This window comes from Aquarana catesbeiana, linkage group LG07, assembly GCF_042186555.1.
Source record: "Aquarana catesbeiana isolate 2022-GZ linkage group LG07, ASM4218655v1, whole genome shotgun sequence".
NCBI classification, from domain to species: domain Eukaryota; kingdom Metazoa; phylum Chordata; class Amphibia; order Anura; family Ranidae; genus Aquarana; species Aquarana catesbeiana.
In genome coordinates, this window is record NC_133330.1 from 26,725,127 (window position 1) to 26,740,447 (window position 15,321).

Genomic DNA, 15,321 nt, shown 5'->3' on the forward strand with positions numbered 1-15,321 from the left:
GAATGCAGAAGACATGATTGGCTCCCGACGGTTGCACCCCCTCTCCCAGCCTAAAGTGGTGCTGTACATGGAATTCCAGGAGGCCGAAACCCATATGAACTAAGCTAGTAGTTAATTATTAACTAATAATTAGTTACTAAATTATTAATGCAATTAGTATTAGTTGCATTAAATGCAATTATATCAATTGAATTGTATAAATGTATTTTTTTAAAGAAATACATAATTGCGTTCATTGTATATCCACCTGGAGTTTAGCTTTCAAGCAGTGGACTTTCATTTTCATTTTTTTTTAAGTATTTGTAAAAAAACAAAACAATGACCTTCTCTTTTTTGCCCCCCTAATCTGTTAAATATGCCATTGAAAGATTTTTGTTTTATTCGTACGATAAGTGTTTTTTTGATCCTGCCAGAAATTCAGTGAATAAGCAACTTACTGTGGACTATGCAGCAATATCCCAGGCAGTCTTATTAGCACTGCATACGATACCAGTGGGCTACAGAACACCGCCCCTCTATGCTATGGAGAGCTACGTAGTTCTATCACACTTCCTGCTCTAAGGTGATAACAGTACATCTCCTTGGGTAGAGTACAGCGAGTGAGTGTTGTCACCCTAGGACAGGAAGGGTGTTACCGAGAGGATCGCCAGGTTTAAATAAAAAGGAAACAAAGCCTAAAAGTAAAACTAATGCAGCCCCCACATCTAAGTACTGGTAAGCTACAATAGATTCTATTGAGACAGTTAAAATCGAATGTGACCCTTCACAACTTTAAAGAACAATGGCAGGCTCCCATCCCTAAATATATTGTAAAAGAAATAAGAAAGTGGACGTGGGACTTTACTTGGAGCCAGTCATTGTGATCAATTCATATGAATAAATGAAATATGAATATAGTTAATTTTAATTTGATGTTATTTACCCCCTAAGGGTGGTCCATGATGTTTATACCCTGTTTCCCCGAAAATAAGACCTAGCGCGATTGTCAGTGATGGCTGCAATATAAGACCTACCCCCCCCCCAAATAAGCCCTACCCTGTTTCCCCGAAAATAAGCCCTACCCTGAAAATAAGACCTACAAGGACTTTAACTAGGGCTTATTGGGGGGGGTAGGGCTTATATTGTAGCCATCACCGACAATCGCGCTAGGTCTTATTTTCGGGGAAACAGGGTAAGAGCATAATCAAGGAATGATATGATATAATAAAAAATAATACAAATATGAGCATAAAAGATTCACACAATTCATAATAATGACAGATTTATTACAAACAATCAATGGACATGATTATTACACTGATTACAGGTAAATGTATAAATCAATAAAAATTACATATTAGCCACTTAAGGACCAGCCTCGTTTTGAGATTTTGGCGTTTACATGTTTAAAACTGTTTTTTTTTTGCTAGAAAATTACTTAGGAAAAAAACAATATATAATGTTTGAGGGTTCTAACACCCTAGAGAATAAAATGGCGGTCATTGCAATACTTTTTTTTTTTTTTCACACCATATTTGCGCAGCGGTCTTACAAGCGCACTTTTTTTTGAAAAAATTCACTTTTTTGAATTAAAAAAATAAGACAACAGTAAAGTTAGCCCAATTTTTTTTGTTTATATTGTGAAATATAATGTTACGCCAAGTAAATTGATACCCAACATGTCACGCTTCAAAATTGCGCCCGCTCATGGAATGGCGGTCCAACTTTTACCCTCAAAAATCTCCATAGGCGACGTTTAAAAAAAAATTCTACGGGTTGCATGTTTTGAGTCACAGAGGAGGTCTAGGGCTAGAATTATTGCTCTCGCTCTAACGATTGCGGCGAGGCCTCACATGTGTGGTTTGACCACCGTTTTCATATGCGGGCGCTGCTCACGTATGCGTTCGCTTCTGCGCGCGAGTTAGTCGGGACGGGGCGTTTTTAAATGTTTTTTTTTCTTATTTATTTTACTTGATTTTATTTATTTTTACACTGTTTTGAAAAAAAAAAAATTGGGTCACTTTTATTCCTATTACAAGGAGTGTAAACATCCCTTGTAATAGAAAAAAAGCATGACAGGTCCTCTTAAATATGAGATCCGGGGTCAAAAAGTCCTCAGATCTCATATTTGGACTTAAATGCAATAAAAAAAAAAAAAAAAAAAATTTGTCATTTGAAAAAATGACATTGAAAAAAATGTGCCTTTAAGACATATGGGCGGAAGTGACGTTTTGACGTCGCTTTCGCCCTGCAGTATCATGGGAATGGGTGGGGGCCATCTTCTCCTCACTCGTCTCCATGCACAGCAAGTGAGAGGATGCGATCTCCTCCGCCGCTGCCGGCGGCACCGGATTGCGGCGGGAGGGCCCCTCTCCCCTGACCGATAAAAGTGATCTCGCGGCGAATCCGCCGCAGAGACCACTTTTTATCTTGAAGCCGGCCGAACATGTGGATACCGGGTTTATGGCTGCTATCTGCTGCCATAACAATGATATCCGTCCCCAAAGTAGGGACGTACACCGACGTGCGGTGGTCGGCAAGTGGTTAAACGTACATAAATCATAGTGAATAACAGAAAATAATTATATTGTATTTATAACATATCAACAATATAATTATTTTCTATCTGTTATTCATTATGATTTATGTACGTTTAATATGTCATTTTTATCGATTTATACATTTACCTGTAATCAGTGTATTAATCATGTCCATTGATTGTTTGTAATAAATCTGTCATTATTATGAACTGTGAATCTTTTATGCTCGTATTATTTATTATTATATCATATCATTCCTTGATTATCCTCTTATAAACATCATGGACTACCCTTAGGGGTAAATGACATCAAATTAAAATTAACTATATTCTTATTTCATTTATTCATAAAAAAATTATCACAATGACAGGCTCCATGTAAAGTGCCACGCCCACTTTCTTATTTCTTTTACTACAATATATTCTATTTTTGCTCTTGCATACACTAGATTGCTGAATTCCAGTATGAGCAAATTTTATCCAAATTCAAGAATCACATGGGGGGGAGGGATTTGCTAAAACTGGAGCATGGAAAATCTGGTGCAGCTGTGCAAAGTAACCAATCAGCCCCCAGGTTTTTGCCCCGGTTCACATTGCTGCGGGTTAGAAATCGTGCGCGTTCAGCTGAGCTTGCACGATTTTCAACCCAGCAATGCGACTTCAGGAGCGATTTGACAGACGTCTGTGTGGGTTCCCGCACAGATGTCTATACAAATCACCCATCGAAACTGCCAAAAGTAGTACAGGAACTACTTTTGGGGAATCGGTGCGGTGCCGCACCGATTCGGACGGTGCCATTGCCGGCAATAACTGCTGATTCGGCATGCGATTTGACATGTCACATCGCTCCAATGTGAACCTGGGCTTAATGTCAAAGCTTAATTGAACTAGCTGAAGTTAGAAGCTGATTGGCTACCATGCATAGCTCCACCAGATTCTGATTGCACCAGTTTTAGTAACCCCCCCCCCATATACGTTCATCTTTGAATCTCGGTGGGCTTTGTGTATTTCTTCCAGATCTGTGCAGTAATCCAATGTGAGACTTCCTGTAATAAAGACCGCTCACTGCTGCTCTCTCTCCTTGTGCAGGGTGACCGGTCTTGTCTCCGCCCCCTCCTGTAGTTTTCTGCAGCCAACCTGCAGTGGGTGGGGCCTGCTGGGCCCCTCCCACAGCTCTGTTCTCTGCACATGTTATGTATAGTACAGTGATGGTAATATCTGAGTTTGCAAAGACACTTGGTGCACACAAACTGGATTTATATCCTTTGTGATTACTGAGGAATATACTTAAAGGAAAGTTTTTTGTGCCTGGAGTTCAGCTTAAAATGTGTTTAAAAAAGATGGCTGCCACCTTGGTGGAGATGTGTTCCAAACTGTTAAATACAATCTAATATTTCGTCATTGAAAATGTTTTACGTTTTGAGTTGAAATGAGAAGAAAATCCGTCCATGAAAAGCATAACTCGAACACAAAAGGCAACAAAGAGGTCCCATCTTTAACTTTCTCGTCCTTTTGCTGTAGACAGTCAGAAGTTGGTCTGGCGTGAACATAAATTCTCAGATCACCTCTTGGCTGTGCGCAGCACTCAGGAACCAGTATAGAAATGGTGGAACGCAATGAGCTCTTAACGGGGATTCCCTCCTCTGCAGTTATCCAATCTACCTTCATAAGCTGGGACTCTCAGGATATGCCTTTGAGGCTTGGAATTTTTTTTGGAAGGGTAAAATAAAAGTAAAGCCACTCTTTTCCGAGACCCTTCAATTTAAAAAGCCTTGAAAACCTTTTAATAAAACCTATGCATGGGGCAGCCCAGTGGCTTAGTGGTTAGCACTTCTCACTGGCAGCACTGAAACCCAACCACAACACTACCTGCATGGAGTTTTCATGTTCTCTCTCTGCCGGCATAGGTCCCTAGAATGTTTATGTATGTATGTGAGTTAGGGATCTTAGACTGTAAGCTCCTCGAGGGCAGGAGCTAATGTCATACCTCCCAACATTTTGAGATGGGAATGAGGGACACCTACTCGCAAACGTATGTAGGCATAGGACACGCCCCCCTGCCACACCCCCTTATAGGCGAATTAACCCAAAAAAAGTTAATTAAATCCACAAGGGATTTTTTTTTTACCACTACTATTCCTTTATATTGGCTTTTAAAATTTACAAATGCAGCAGTTTAGAATTTGGATGAAAGGTTTAGCACTGGGAAACATTTTTTGAAAGATAAAAAGTGCATTTTAAATACAATTATATAGATCAGACCAAAATGAGGCACAAATGAGGGGGAAAGAGGGACAGAGGGACATTACTGCAAATCAGGGGCAGTCCCTCGAAATCAGGGACAGTTAGGGGCTATGCAATGTGAATGTACAATTTTATATATTATATACACACACACACACACATACATATATATACACACACACACACACACATACATATATATATATACACACACACACACATACATATATATATATACATACACACACACATACAATATTGGGGTGCCCACCTTTACACGCACCTGAACTTTAATGGCATCCCAAAGCAAGGTTCATAAAGACATGGATGAGCAAGTTTGGGGTGGAGGAACTTGACTGGCCTGCACAGAGTCCTGACCTCAACCCGATAGAACACTTTTGGGATGAATTAGAGCGGAGACTGCGAGACAGACCTTCTTGTTCATATCAGTGCCTGACCTCACAAATCATGTGCTTCTGGAAGAATGGTCAAACATTCCCATAGACACACTCCTAAACCTTGTGGACGGCCTTCCCAGAAGAGTTGAAGCTGTTATAGCTGCAAAGGGTGGGCCAACTCAATATTGAACCCTACGGACTAAGAATGGGATGCCATTAAAGTTCATGTGTGTGTAAAGGCAGGCGTCCCAATAGTGTGTTTGTATATATATATATATATATATATATATATATATATATATATATATATATATATACACATACATACACATACATATATATATATATATATATATATATATATATATATATATATATATATATATATATATATATATATATATATATATATATATATATATATATATATATATATATACACACACACACACACATACACACACACACACACACTGTATATATATATATATATATATATATATATATGTGTAAGCTGCGTAAATTGTCAGAGCTACACAAGTACCTATAATAAATAAATACACACTGATGGTTGCAAAGCCTTTTGTACTATCGTTCTTGGTGGTGTCCAACATGTACAGTAGAAAATTATTATTATTATTATTATACAGGATTTATATAATAGTTTACGCAGCGCTTTACAATATAAAAGGGAGACAATACAGTTATAATACAATAAGATACAAGAGGATTAAGAGGGCCCTGCTCAGAAGAGCTTACAATCTAATAGGGTGGGGCAGGTGGTACAAAAGGTTGTAACTGTGGGGAATGAGCTGTTGGAAGTGGTAGGAGATTAGTTGGAGACGTTATAGGCTTTCCTGAAGAGATAAGTTTTCAGGGATCGCCTGAAGGTAGCAAGAGTAGGGGATAGCCGGACAGGTGGAGGTAGAGAGTTCCAGAGGATGGGAGAGGCTCTGGAGAAATCTTGGAGACGAGCATGGGAGGAGGAGACGAGAGAGCTTGAGAGTAGGAGGTCTTGAGAAGAGCGGAGAGGACGATTTGGGTGATATTTGGAGACAAGATTGGTGATGTAGCTCGGGGCAGAGTTGTGAATGGCTTTGTATGTTGTGGTCAGGGCCGGTGCTACCACTAGGCAAACTAGGCAGCCGCCTAGGGCACACTGCTGCCTAGGGCGCCCGGCCACTGGGGTTCCTACTCTCTTCAGCAAGCAAATAAGTCTCAGCATCAGCAGGCAGCTGCCGCTCCGTTCGCTCATAGTGTCAGAGGCACAGCGGAGGACTGTGTCTGTGTCCCGACTCCCGAATGAATGGAAGCAAGCAAACATTCATTGATGGGCACTGGTGAGGCTGCATTCGATGGGCGCTGGTGAGGCTGCATTCGATGGGCACTTCATTAAAAAGGTGGGGTATACATGGGCAGGGCAAAGGGGGTGGAGTCAGGGGTGGAGCAAGGGAGGGGCGGCAAAATTAGGTTTCGCCTAGGGTGTCAAAAATCTTTGCACCAGTCCTGGTTGTGGTTAGTATTTTGAATTGAATTCTATGGGTGATTGGGAGCCAGTGTAGGAATTGGAGTAGAGGGTTGGCAGACACTGAGCGGTTGGTAAGGTGGATAAGTCTGGCAGCAGCATTCATGATAGACTGAAGCGGGGAGGATCCTATGGAGAGGCAGGCCAATGAGAAGGGAGTTGCAATAGTCAAGGTGAGAGATAACAAGGGAGTGAATGAGGAGCTTGGTGGTTTCATTTGTTAAAAAGGGGCGAATAATGTTCTAATCTGCTCTTCAACCAATGGTCAGATTCAAACTAGAGCTGGAAAATGACAAGTGGAGAATACAATTTTGAATCCGGTGGATTTGGGAAACCTTCACCCAATAAAAAAAAAAAAAAAAAAAGTCTGCCTGAACTTGCAAAGAGGACCAGTCAGAACCGGGCTCATGCAAGAATTTGCATAATCAGTCTTAGGCCGGCCCCATTCACGGTGCAAATTTGCTTGATTCCCCCATCAACGCAGACAGCGTTGCAGGAAAGCCGTCCCCGCTGGGAGAAGACAGTGATTATTGCTAGCGGCTATAGCTGCCACTAGTGATAATCACAAGTAAAATCTGGTTGGCTGGTTGGACCCAAGTTTATTGATTGATCAACTTGGTACATTCAGCCTGCCCAAACATGGTTTGAATCCCGGCAGTTCCTGCTGAACCGGCAGAGATTCGAACCTGCATTGTAGTGCATTGCATTATAGAAAAAAAAAAAAAAGTGTCATATGCATATTTTTACTAGACATGCGCTCACTGAAATATTTTGTTTTGGAATTCCGGTTTCGTCCGAAAAATACATTTATTTAGTTACTCCCGAAATTTGTTTTTATTTATTTAGTTTTGTAGTATTTACATACTACATACCGCATCCTGCATTAATAGAGGTTTTAGAGGCAGACTCACTTATCCATAGATGCCCGACGATAAAATTAATTGGTAAAGTATGGCAGGCAATGAAAGTATTGCTGGAACATAGAGGGATATCAGAATATGCCCCCCTATGAAAAAATAGAAATCTAGTGGAAGTAAGGAGATATAGAGAGGTCCATGGAATGGGAGAGACAGGGCATTAACCAACTAAGCCAACCATATGATGGCAATGTTATGAAATCATTTTTAGCTCTAAAACAGGAATTTAATATACCAAACAACTCATTTTATAAACATCTCCAAATTAGACACGCTATCCAGGCGCAGTTTAGGTCGCAGATAATCGAATGGACCCAGATCCCCACTCTTGCAAAAACAATTCATTCAGATACATCTAAAAGGACTCATTTCTGAGATATATGCCAGATTGAAAACTAGAACGATAAATAGAACAGGATCTTCTAATGCCGCATACACACGAGCGGACTTTACGGCAGACTTGGTCCGGCGGACTTTTCAAAGGACTTTCCGAATGAACGGACTTGCCTACACACGATCAACCAAAGTCCGACGGATTCGTACGTGATGACGTACACCGGACTAAAACAAGGGAGTTCATAGCCAGTAGCCAATAGCTGCCCTAGCGTCGGTTTTTGTCCATCGGACTAGCATACAGACGAGCGGACTTTTCGACCGGAAACGAGTCCGTCGGAAAGATTTGAAACATGTTTCATTTCTAGGTCCGTCAAACTTTTGGGAAAAAAAAGTCAGCTGGAGCCCACACATGATCGAATTATCCGACGGACTCCGGTCCGCCGGACCAAGGCTACCGTAAAGTCCACTTGTGTGTACGCGGCATTAGAGTAGAGAGGGATGGGAGCGAGATGTGGGGGCAATGACCATGGAAGAATGGGACAGGATCCTGAGACGAGGAACTCTGGTCTCAATTTCCCCCTCCCAGAAGGTTTCCCACCTGTTCCTAATACATAGGGTATATTATACCCCTAAAAAAAAAAAATGTTCAAACTTGGGTGGAGAGCACCAGGTGCAGGGCATCGGGGGACTTTATTCATATGGTATGGAAATGCCCGAAGCTATTTAGATACTGGGTAGAAATAGTAGATGGGATAAATAACATTTTTAAGACTAATAGAACCGATGGCCAAAACCTGTCTACTAGGGGGCATGGAGGGGGGTAGAGTCTCGAATGACACTACTGAAGCAGTGTTAAGATGCCTATTCCAGGCGAGAAAATTTAATTAATTGGACAAAAATGGCAGGCACACAACCCCCCCGACTGTGGAGAACTGGGTTGAGACTATTAACTCAACAGTTGGTAACGAGAGAGTGATATATATATCAGGCAAGGACATTTTAGGAAGTTTGAGGTAATATGGAGACCTTGGCTGGATGAGATGGGGTTTCCCCCCATAGGGGTAGGGTGGTGAATGTATAGAGACTTCTCCCGCCCTCCTCTATTGAGGATTTTGAAGGCCCCTCGCTCCGGTAGGCCCCCGGGCAATAGGAGATTATGGGGCCCCCAGTCAGAGATTATGGGGCCACACAGTATACACACACACACACAGTATACACATACATGTACACACAGTATACACAGACATGTTTCTATTGGCTGAGAAGGTACTGGAGAGGTGGGGCAGCTATAATCTTGGGATTTTTAGACCAAAAGGATGTCGGTAAGGGACATTTCAGAGACTGATGCAAAAAAAAAAAAAAAAAAAAAAAAACAGATTTTTACATACTGTCCCTGGTTTTACTGAGGCTGGCAACCCTGATGGGGCCCCCTAGTGGCCCAGGGCCCTCGGGCAGTCCCCGAGTGGCTCAATGGTCAGTCCGCCCCTGGGGGTGGGTGAGGGTTGGGAGGGAGGGAGCGAGTAGATAAATTAGTAATACCACTATGCACTGTAAGACAATACACAACATTTTATAATACTGTATTTCTAACATTTTTTTTGTTAACTGTGAAATAATAATACAAATAATAAATAAAAAGTATTTAATAATGAAAAAATGCATCGTATAAAAATCCAAATTAATTAAGGTCGAATATGTCAATTGAAGGCTTATGGTGTCTGTCGGATGTTCTAAGAAGATTTGACGAAGTAGCTAAACTGTAAGACGCCGCGATCGTACATCTCCGGAAGAATGCTCTGTCCCCAAGGTATAGTAGAATGGTAATGTTGTTTGACTAGTAATAATTATAATTATTAATACTAGTCAAACATTAGAATTCTTCTATAGCCTATGGGTGGAGCATTTGACCATAAATGTCCGCTCACATCGATCGTAGGTTTTTAGCTGCTTCGTCGAATCTTCATGTTGAACGGTATTATACATATTTTTGATCGGATAGAATGATACGATACTTGTTTGTTTTCTGTTCTTGTCGAACAGTCTACCCCAATAGCCAATGGAATTGCGTTGTATTGAAATTCAAGCATATAACTTCCTTCCTGTTCGCCCTGCGCTCCTAACAGTTCTGGTTCACGCTGGTGATGGCAGCGTCCGACGGTGGCTCCAGGCAGTTCGACCCCATTGAGGTTCCTGGCCCTTCTATGGAGGCAGCAGCAGCACCACCAATCAGCCAATAACATTCATCATCATCATTTTACCCATTCCAGCAGCGACCACTAACAGCTCTTTTACTATTGTTTCTATAATGTCGAATCTTTTCTCTCTATGTCGAATAATCTTGGACTAATAAAGTTAGGTTAGGCACATTCGACCACAGGTTCGTTAGACACAGATCGCTATTGTCACCGTCATGTCGAATCCTCTATCTATCTATATCGAACTTTTGGTCGCAATGATACGAAAATATAATGGATATGAAAATAAAGTATTTTTTTATTTCGGATCTTTTGGATTTCGGTTTCTGCGCGTCCGTTATCGTTTTGTTAAAACGAACACGAAAATACCTAAAATCCGAACGAAAATGCATTCGGACGATAACGAATGCACGTGTCTAATTTTTAAACTAAAAATTCTGGATGAACCCTCTGCACACTGCTATATACCCTTTCTAGCAAACTTTGCAATAAAAAAAACATTTTTAGTCCACACATATTGCAGTACATATTTAAGCTGGTCAACTGCGTCAAAGTATTCCCTCTTTGGCCAGTCCTACTCTGCTCTGCAAGCTGCAAATGCTACTGCATAGCTCCCAACTGTCCCTAATTTTGAGGGACTATCCCTGATTTGGAACAAAGTCCCTCTTTCCTGCCCATTTGTCCCTCATGTTGGTCTACAGTTGTATATAAAACACACTTTTTAGCTTTCAAAAAGTGTTTCTCAGTGCTAAATTTTTCATCCAATTTCTAATTGGCTGCATTTTTAAATTTCAAAAAGCCAATATAAAGGAATAGGAGTGGTAAAAGCAAAAATCACTTGTAGGTTTAACAAAACATTTTTTCTTAGAATTGTCCTTTAAGGGGGCGTGTCCCATGCCTACATACTTTTGCTAATAGGTGTCCCTCATTCCCATCTCAAAACATTGGGAGCTAAGCATGTGCAAGCTATTGGGATCTGAGCACAGGTATATCCTGTTTTCCTGATGCCTTCATGGCGGCATATACATGATGTGGGCGGAGCAACCAACCATGCGTATGGTGTCATGGATAGGCACCAGGAAAGGAACATTACAGAAAGGGAAGTATTCCATTTTCTTGGTGCCTTCATGGCAGCATACACATGCTCTGCCAACATCAGGTGTATGCTGCCATGAAGCCACCAGGAAAGGAAAATTACGGAAAGGTAAGTATTCAGTTTTCCACTTTTGTTGCGTTGCAGGTCAGTGGCCACACCTAAACCTTTGTAGCTCTCCCCCATTTTGTGTCTGTTTGCCCCATGTTGGCATTGTGTCCACAGTAGCATTTGCATTGGCAGAGCAGAGTAGGACTGGCCAAAGAGAGATTACTTTGATGCAGTTGGCCAGCTTAAAGAGGTTTTGCTTCGGGATAAAACCACCAAAGCCAAACATCCTTAAGCTGGCCAACTGCATCAAAGTAATCTCTCTGCTCTGGAGGCAGCCATCTTTACCTCCTATGAATCTCTGCAGAACCTCCTACACAGAATGTCACTCAGGGGAAGAGGGGGGTACAACTGTTCTAGCAATGACCCTACGGATATTTAAACTCTAATGCCGCGTACACACGGTCGGACTTTTCGTCTACAAAAGTCCGACAGCCTGTCCGACAGACTTCCGGCAGACTTTCGGCGGACTTGCAGCAGACTTTCTAATGAACGGACTTGCCTACACACGACCACACAAAAGTCAGACGGATTCGTACGTGATGACGTACACCGGACTAAAATAAGGAAGTTCATAGCCAGTAGCCAATAGCTGCCCTAGCATGGGTTTTTGTCCGTCGGACTAGCACACAGACGAGCGGATTTCGGGGTCCGTCGTAGTTACGACGTAAAGATTTGAAGCATGTTTCAAATCTAAAGTCCGTCGGATTTGAGGCTGAAAAAGTCTGCTGAAAGTCCGGAGAAGCCCACACACGATCGGATTACCAGCCAGCTTTAGTCCGTCGGCGTCCGTTGGACTTTTGTAGACGAAAAGTCCGACCGTGTGTACGCGGCATAAGCTATTGCCATCCGACTCACGAGCCACACACTCACCGAATGTCAAGTGAGAAGCAGGTTTAAAAGAAACTTGGCGGTGCCTGCTCTTGCACCCGAAGTGGCAATTTGCAAACTTGACGATAAGCTTTATGGCAGCCTTTGTCAACCAGGGCGCCTTCTGGATTCTTCAGGGGTGCCTTGGCAAAATGTCTAAAAATTGCCCAAAAATTGTATACCAGCCAGCGGGTGGATAAAGCCTGCTTTTTAGACCTGGTTCACAAACAGTGCGATTGTCAGTTCAAGTCGCACCCTATTGCCGGCAATGGAACCGTTCAAATTGTTGCAACTTCAAGTTTGAAAAAGGTTCCTGCACTACTTTTTTTTTTTTTTTGCGATTTAATTGCGACTTGCATTGACTTCTGTTAAATGAAGTCACAAGCCGCAATTAAATTGGAGATCCAAATCGCAACGATCTGCAGCTTTGAAAAAGATTTCAAAGCCGCACTGGTGTGAACCAGGGCTTAGTTACACAAAGCCACAGGTTTTCATTGTGCACCACTACTACCTTTTAGCTGCCGGTGTCCCATGACGCCATCGGTTGATAAAGAGAACATTGGGGACCTGCACAGCATCCTTTCGTGACCCCTCTCCATCAGCACTGGGATCACATTAGCTGAGTGAGGGAGAGAAACTGGGGGAGAAGAAAAACATGGGAATACTAGTCAGTACCAGTGTATTTACTCTAACATTGGGTGTCCTACATTTGTGGATGTTGCTGCTTTATGTAAAACTATTTGTTTTATTTTTATTACATTTTAGAATGGGGTGCGTCGAGATTGTGCAGACTTTTGAAGGGTGCCTTGACTGAAGAAAGGCAGAGAAACAGAGCTTTGTGGGACCTATCATCGCCTCTTTGCACTTAGGTTCTTCAGACCACGAGCTTTACAAAGAAGGGATCTCATTGTATGTGTTTATTATGTGGTTGTGTCATTGTAACACTTGTAATACCTGCTCTGCATTATGTCTTGTTAATTGATAAACCAATAAATAAAAATGAATAAAAATATAAACTGTATTTTTATTAGTTTACCAAATGCAGTCTGGGAGGTATGGAACTGTCGCTCAGTAAAATTATATAAAAGGGGCATTTATAAAACATGCATAGGCTTAAAAGTGGGTAACTGGTGTGCCATTTCATGTCTTATTAATAACACAAAAAGGGCCAGAGTATATGACCAATTTTTTGTAGCTCAATCATTAAAGTGGATGTAAACCCAATGTCATTCTTTCTAAACTACCACCATAGGGGTTATCTATAAGGATATAGATGCCTCCTGCACGTATCTTTACCTGTCAAATGTCTCCCCTCTGTCTGTTATGAGACCCGAAAAACTGCAGATTCTGTGGGCGGGGTCTGTTGTCTGGAGCTCGGTGGGTGGAGTCGTGATGTCAGTAGACTCCCCGCCCACCTCTACACTCCCCTTGTCAATATGCATTTTCTCCTGTGTATTTCTTACACTGAACTTCTGCTATGATCTCTAACATCCAGTGAAAAGACAGGAAAGTAACCACATGACTTCAGCATGCCCAATCATGGTGAGGTGTGGAACAGCCAATCCTTGCAGAGCTGCTGAAGAAAGGAGTGGGGGGTGGGGATTAAAAAATAATGCATGTCTTAGGCTAGTGCACGAGATATGTAAATCACCTGTCACTCACAGCAAGGGGGAGGAGTTGACAAAGTTTTTCTCTGTCAAGTTTTATCTCACTGAACAATAAAAGAGGATTGCTCAGAGCTGGATTAACTCTGTGTGGCAAGACTGGGCTCAAATGATAGGAAATCTTATACTCTACATTATGACATAAAAAAAAAAAATCTGAGCACCACAAACTGAAAACCCTATTTAAAGTGATTGTAAAGCTTTCATTTTTCTTTTCATTAAAATAATAAACATGTTATACTGACCTGCTCTGTGTAATTGTTTTGGTCTCCTCTTCTCGGGCCCCCCTCCTGTCTTCTCTCTCCCGTCGGGTTGCCCCCACAGCAAGCAGCTTGTTATGGGGGCACCCAAGCCGAGCAGTTGCTCTGTGTGTCCATTCACACACATAGTGCTGTGATTCGGCCCCGCCCCCTCCATCTCCTGATTGGCTCTCTGGCTGTGATTTACAGCAGCGGGAGCCAATGGCTCCCGCTGCTGCCAATAGCCAATCGGGAGTGCGAGTCCCCGGAGAGGCAAGACTCTTGTGGATTTTGCTGGATCGAGAGGGGGCTCGGGTAAAGGGGGGGTTTGCTGCACACAGAGGGTTTTTTACCTTCATGCATAGAATGCATGAAGGTAAAAAAACCTTGAGCCGTTACCACTTGAATTCATTTTTAATATTCTAGGCAAACTCCCCCATCCATTCATGTCCCAATGCTTTATTTTGCTGAGAAATAGCCGTGGCCATCTTGAGTCAGGGCAGATGATTCACGTAGAATTTACTTCCTGGACGCCATCTGCCCTTAGCTCTACATATGTGTAATTCGTTTCAGGCCGAATATAAATTCTTAGGAATTTTCGGTTATGCGGAGATTCGACTGGATCCAAATCTCTGAATGAAATAGTAACGAATTTCATTGAAATTCGTTTAATTTTGTTTCATATATTAATTTTCTAACGAATTCCAAATTTCAGGAACGATTCGAATCGGTTGAAAAATGATTGGCCGATTCTGTTTGAATATTAGCTGGTTAAGGAATGGGCCCGGGAAGCTGGCCACCACATCCTTCACAACGGATGACTTATCAGCTGTCAGCGGGCTTCCCCACTGACAGTTGAAATGTAAACAATAGAATGCCGGTGTTCTGTCAAAATAGCCAGTTCATCAAGATCTCCAATCACGTCACTTCCGGTTACAGTACTGTGTAAACCATCATTAATTGAAGATTTGGATAACTTGCTGTTTTGACACAACACCGGCAAGCGTGTACACTCCGGTACACAAATACTTTGCTGCTTTGACACAACAGCGGGTAACGAGGAAAAAGTTGTCACCACCGCGGAGGCGGCCATTTTGTTGGTTAGTATCGGAGCGGACTAACAATATTCACTCGTAATACCGTGTACAGGAGTGTATGCGGTTGCCGGTGTTGTGTCAAAACAGCAAGTCGTCAAAACCTCCAGTTACTGATGG

General features: G+C 42.0%; 1 long non-coding RNA gene across 1 annotated transcript in view; it reads left to right on the forward strand.

Annotated features, from left to right (window-relative positions):
* The window catches only part of LOC141102808 (uncharacterized), a 29,181-nt gene extending 15,961 nt beyond the window's left edge, over positions 1-13,220 (forward strand). Inside the window, exon 2 of the long non-coding RNA XR_012235203.1 lies at positions 12,970-13,220. This is a non-coding gene — a long non-coding RNA (uncharacterized lncRNA). The remainder of the gene's footprint in view (positions 1-12,969) is intronic.
* The last annotated feature ends 2,101 nt before the right edge of the window (positions 13,221-15,321 follow it).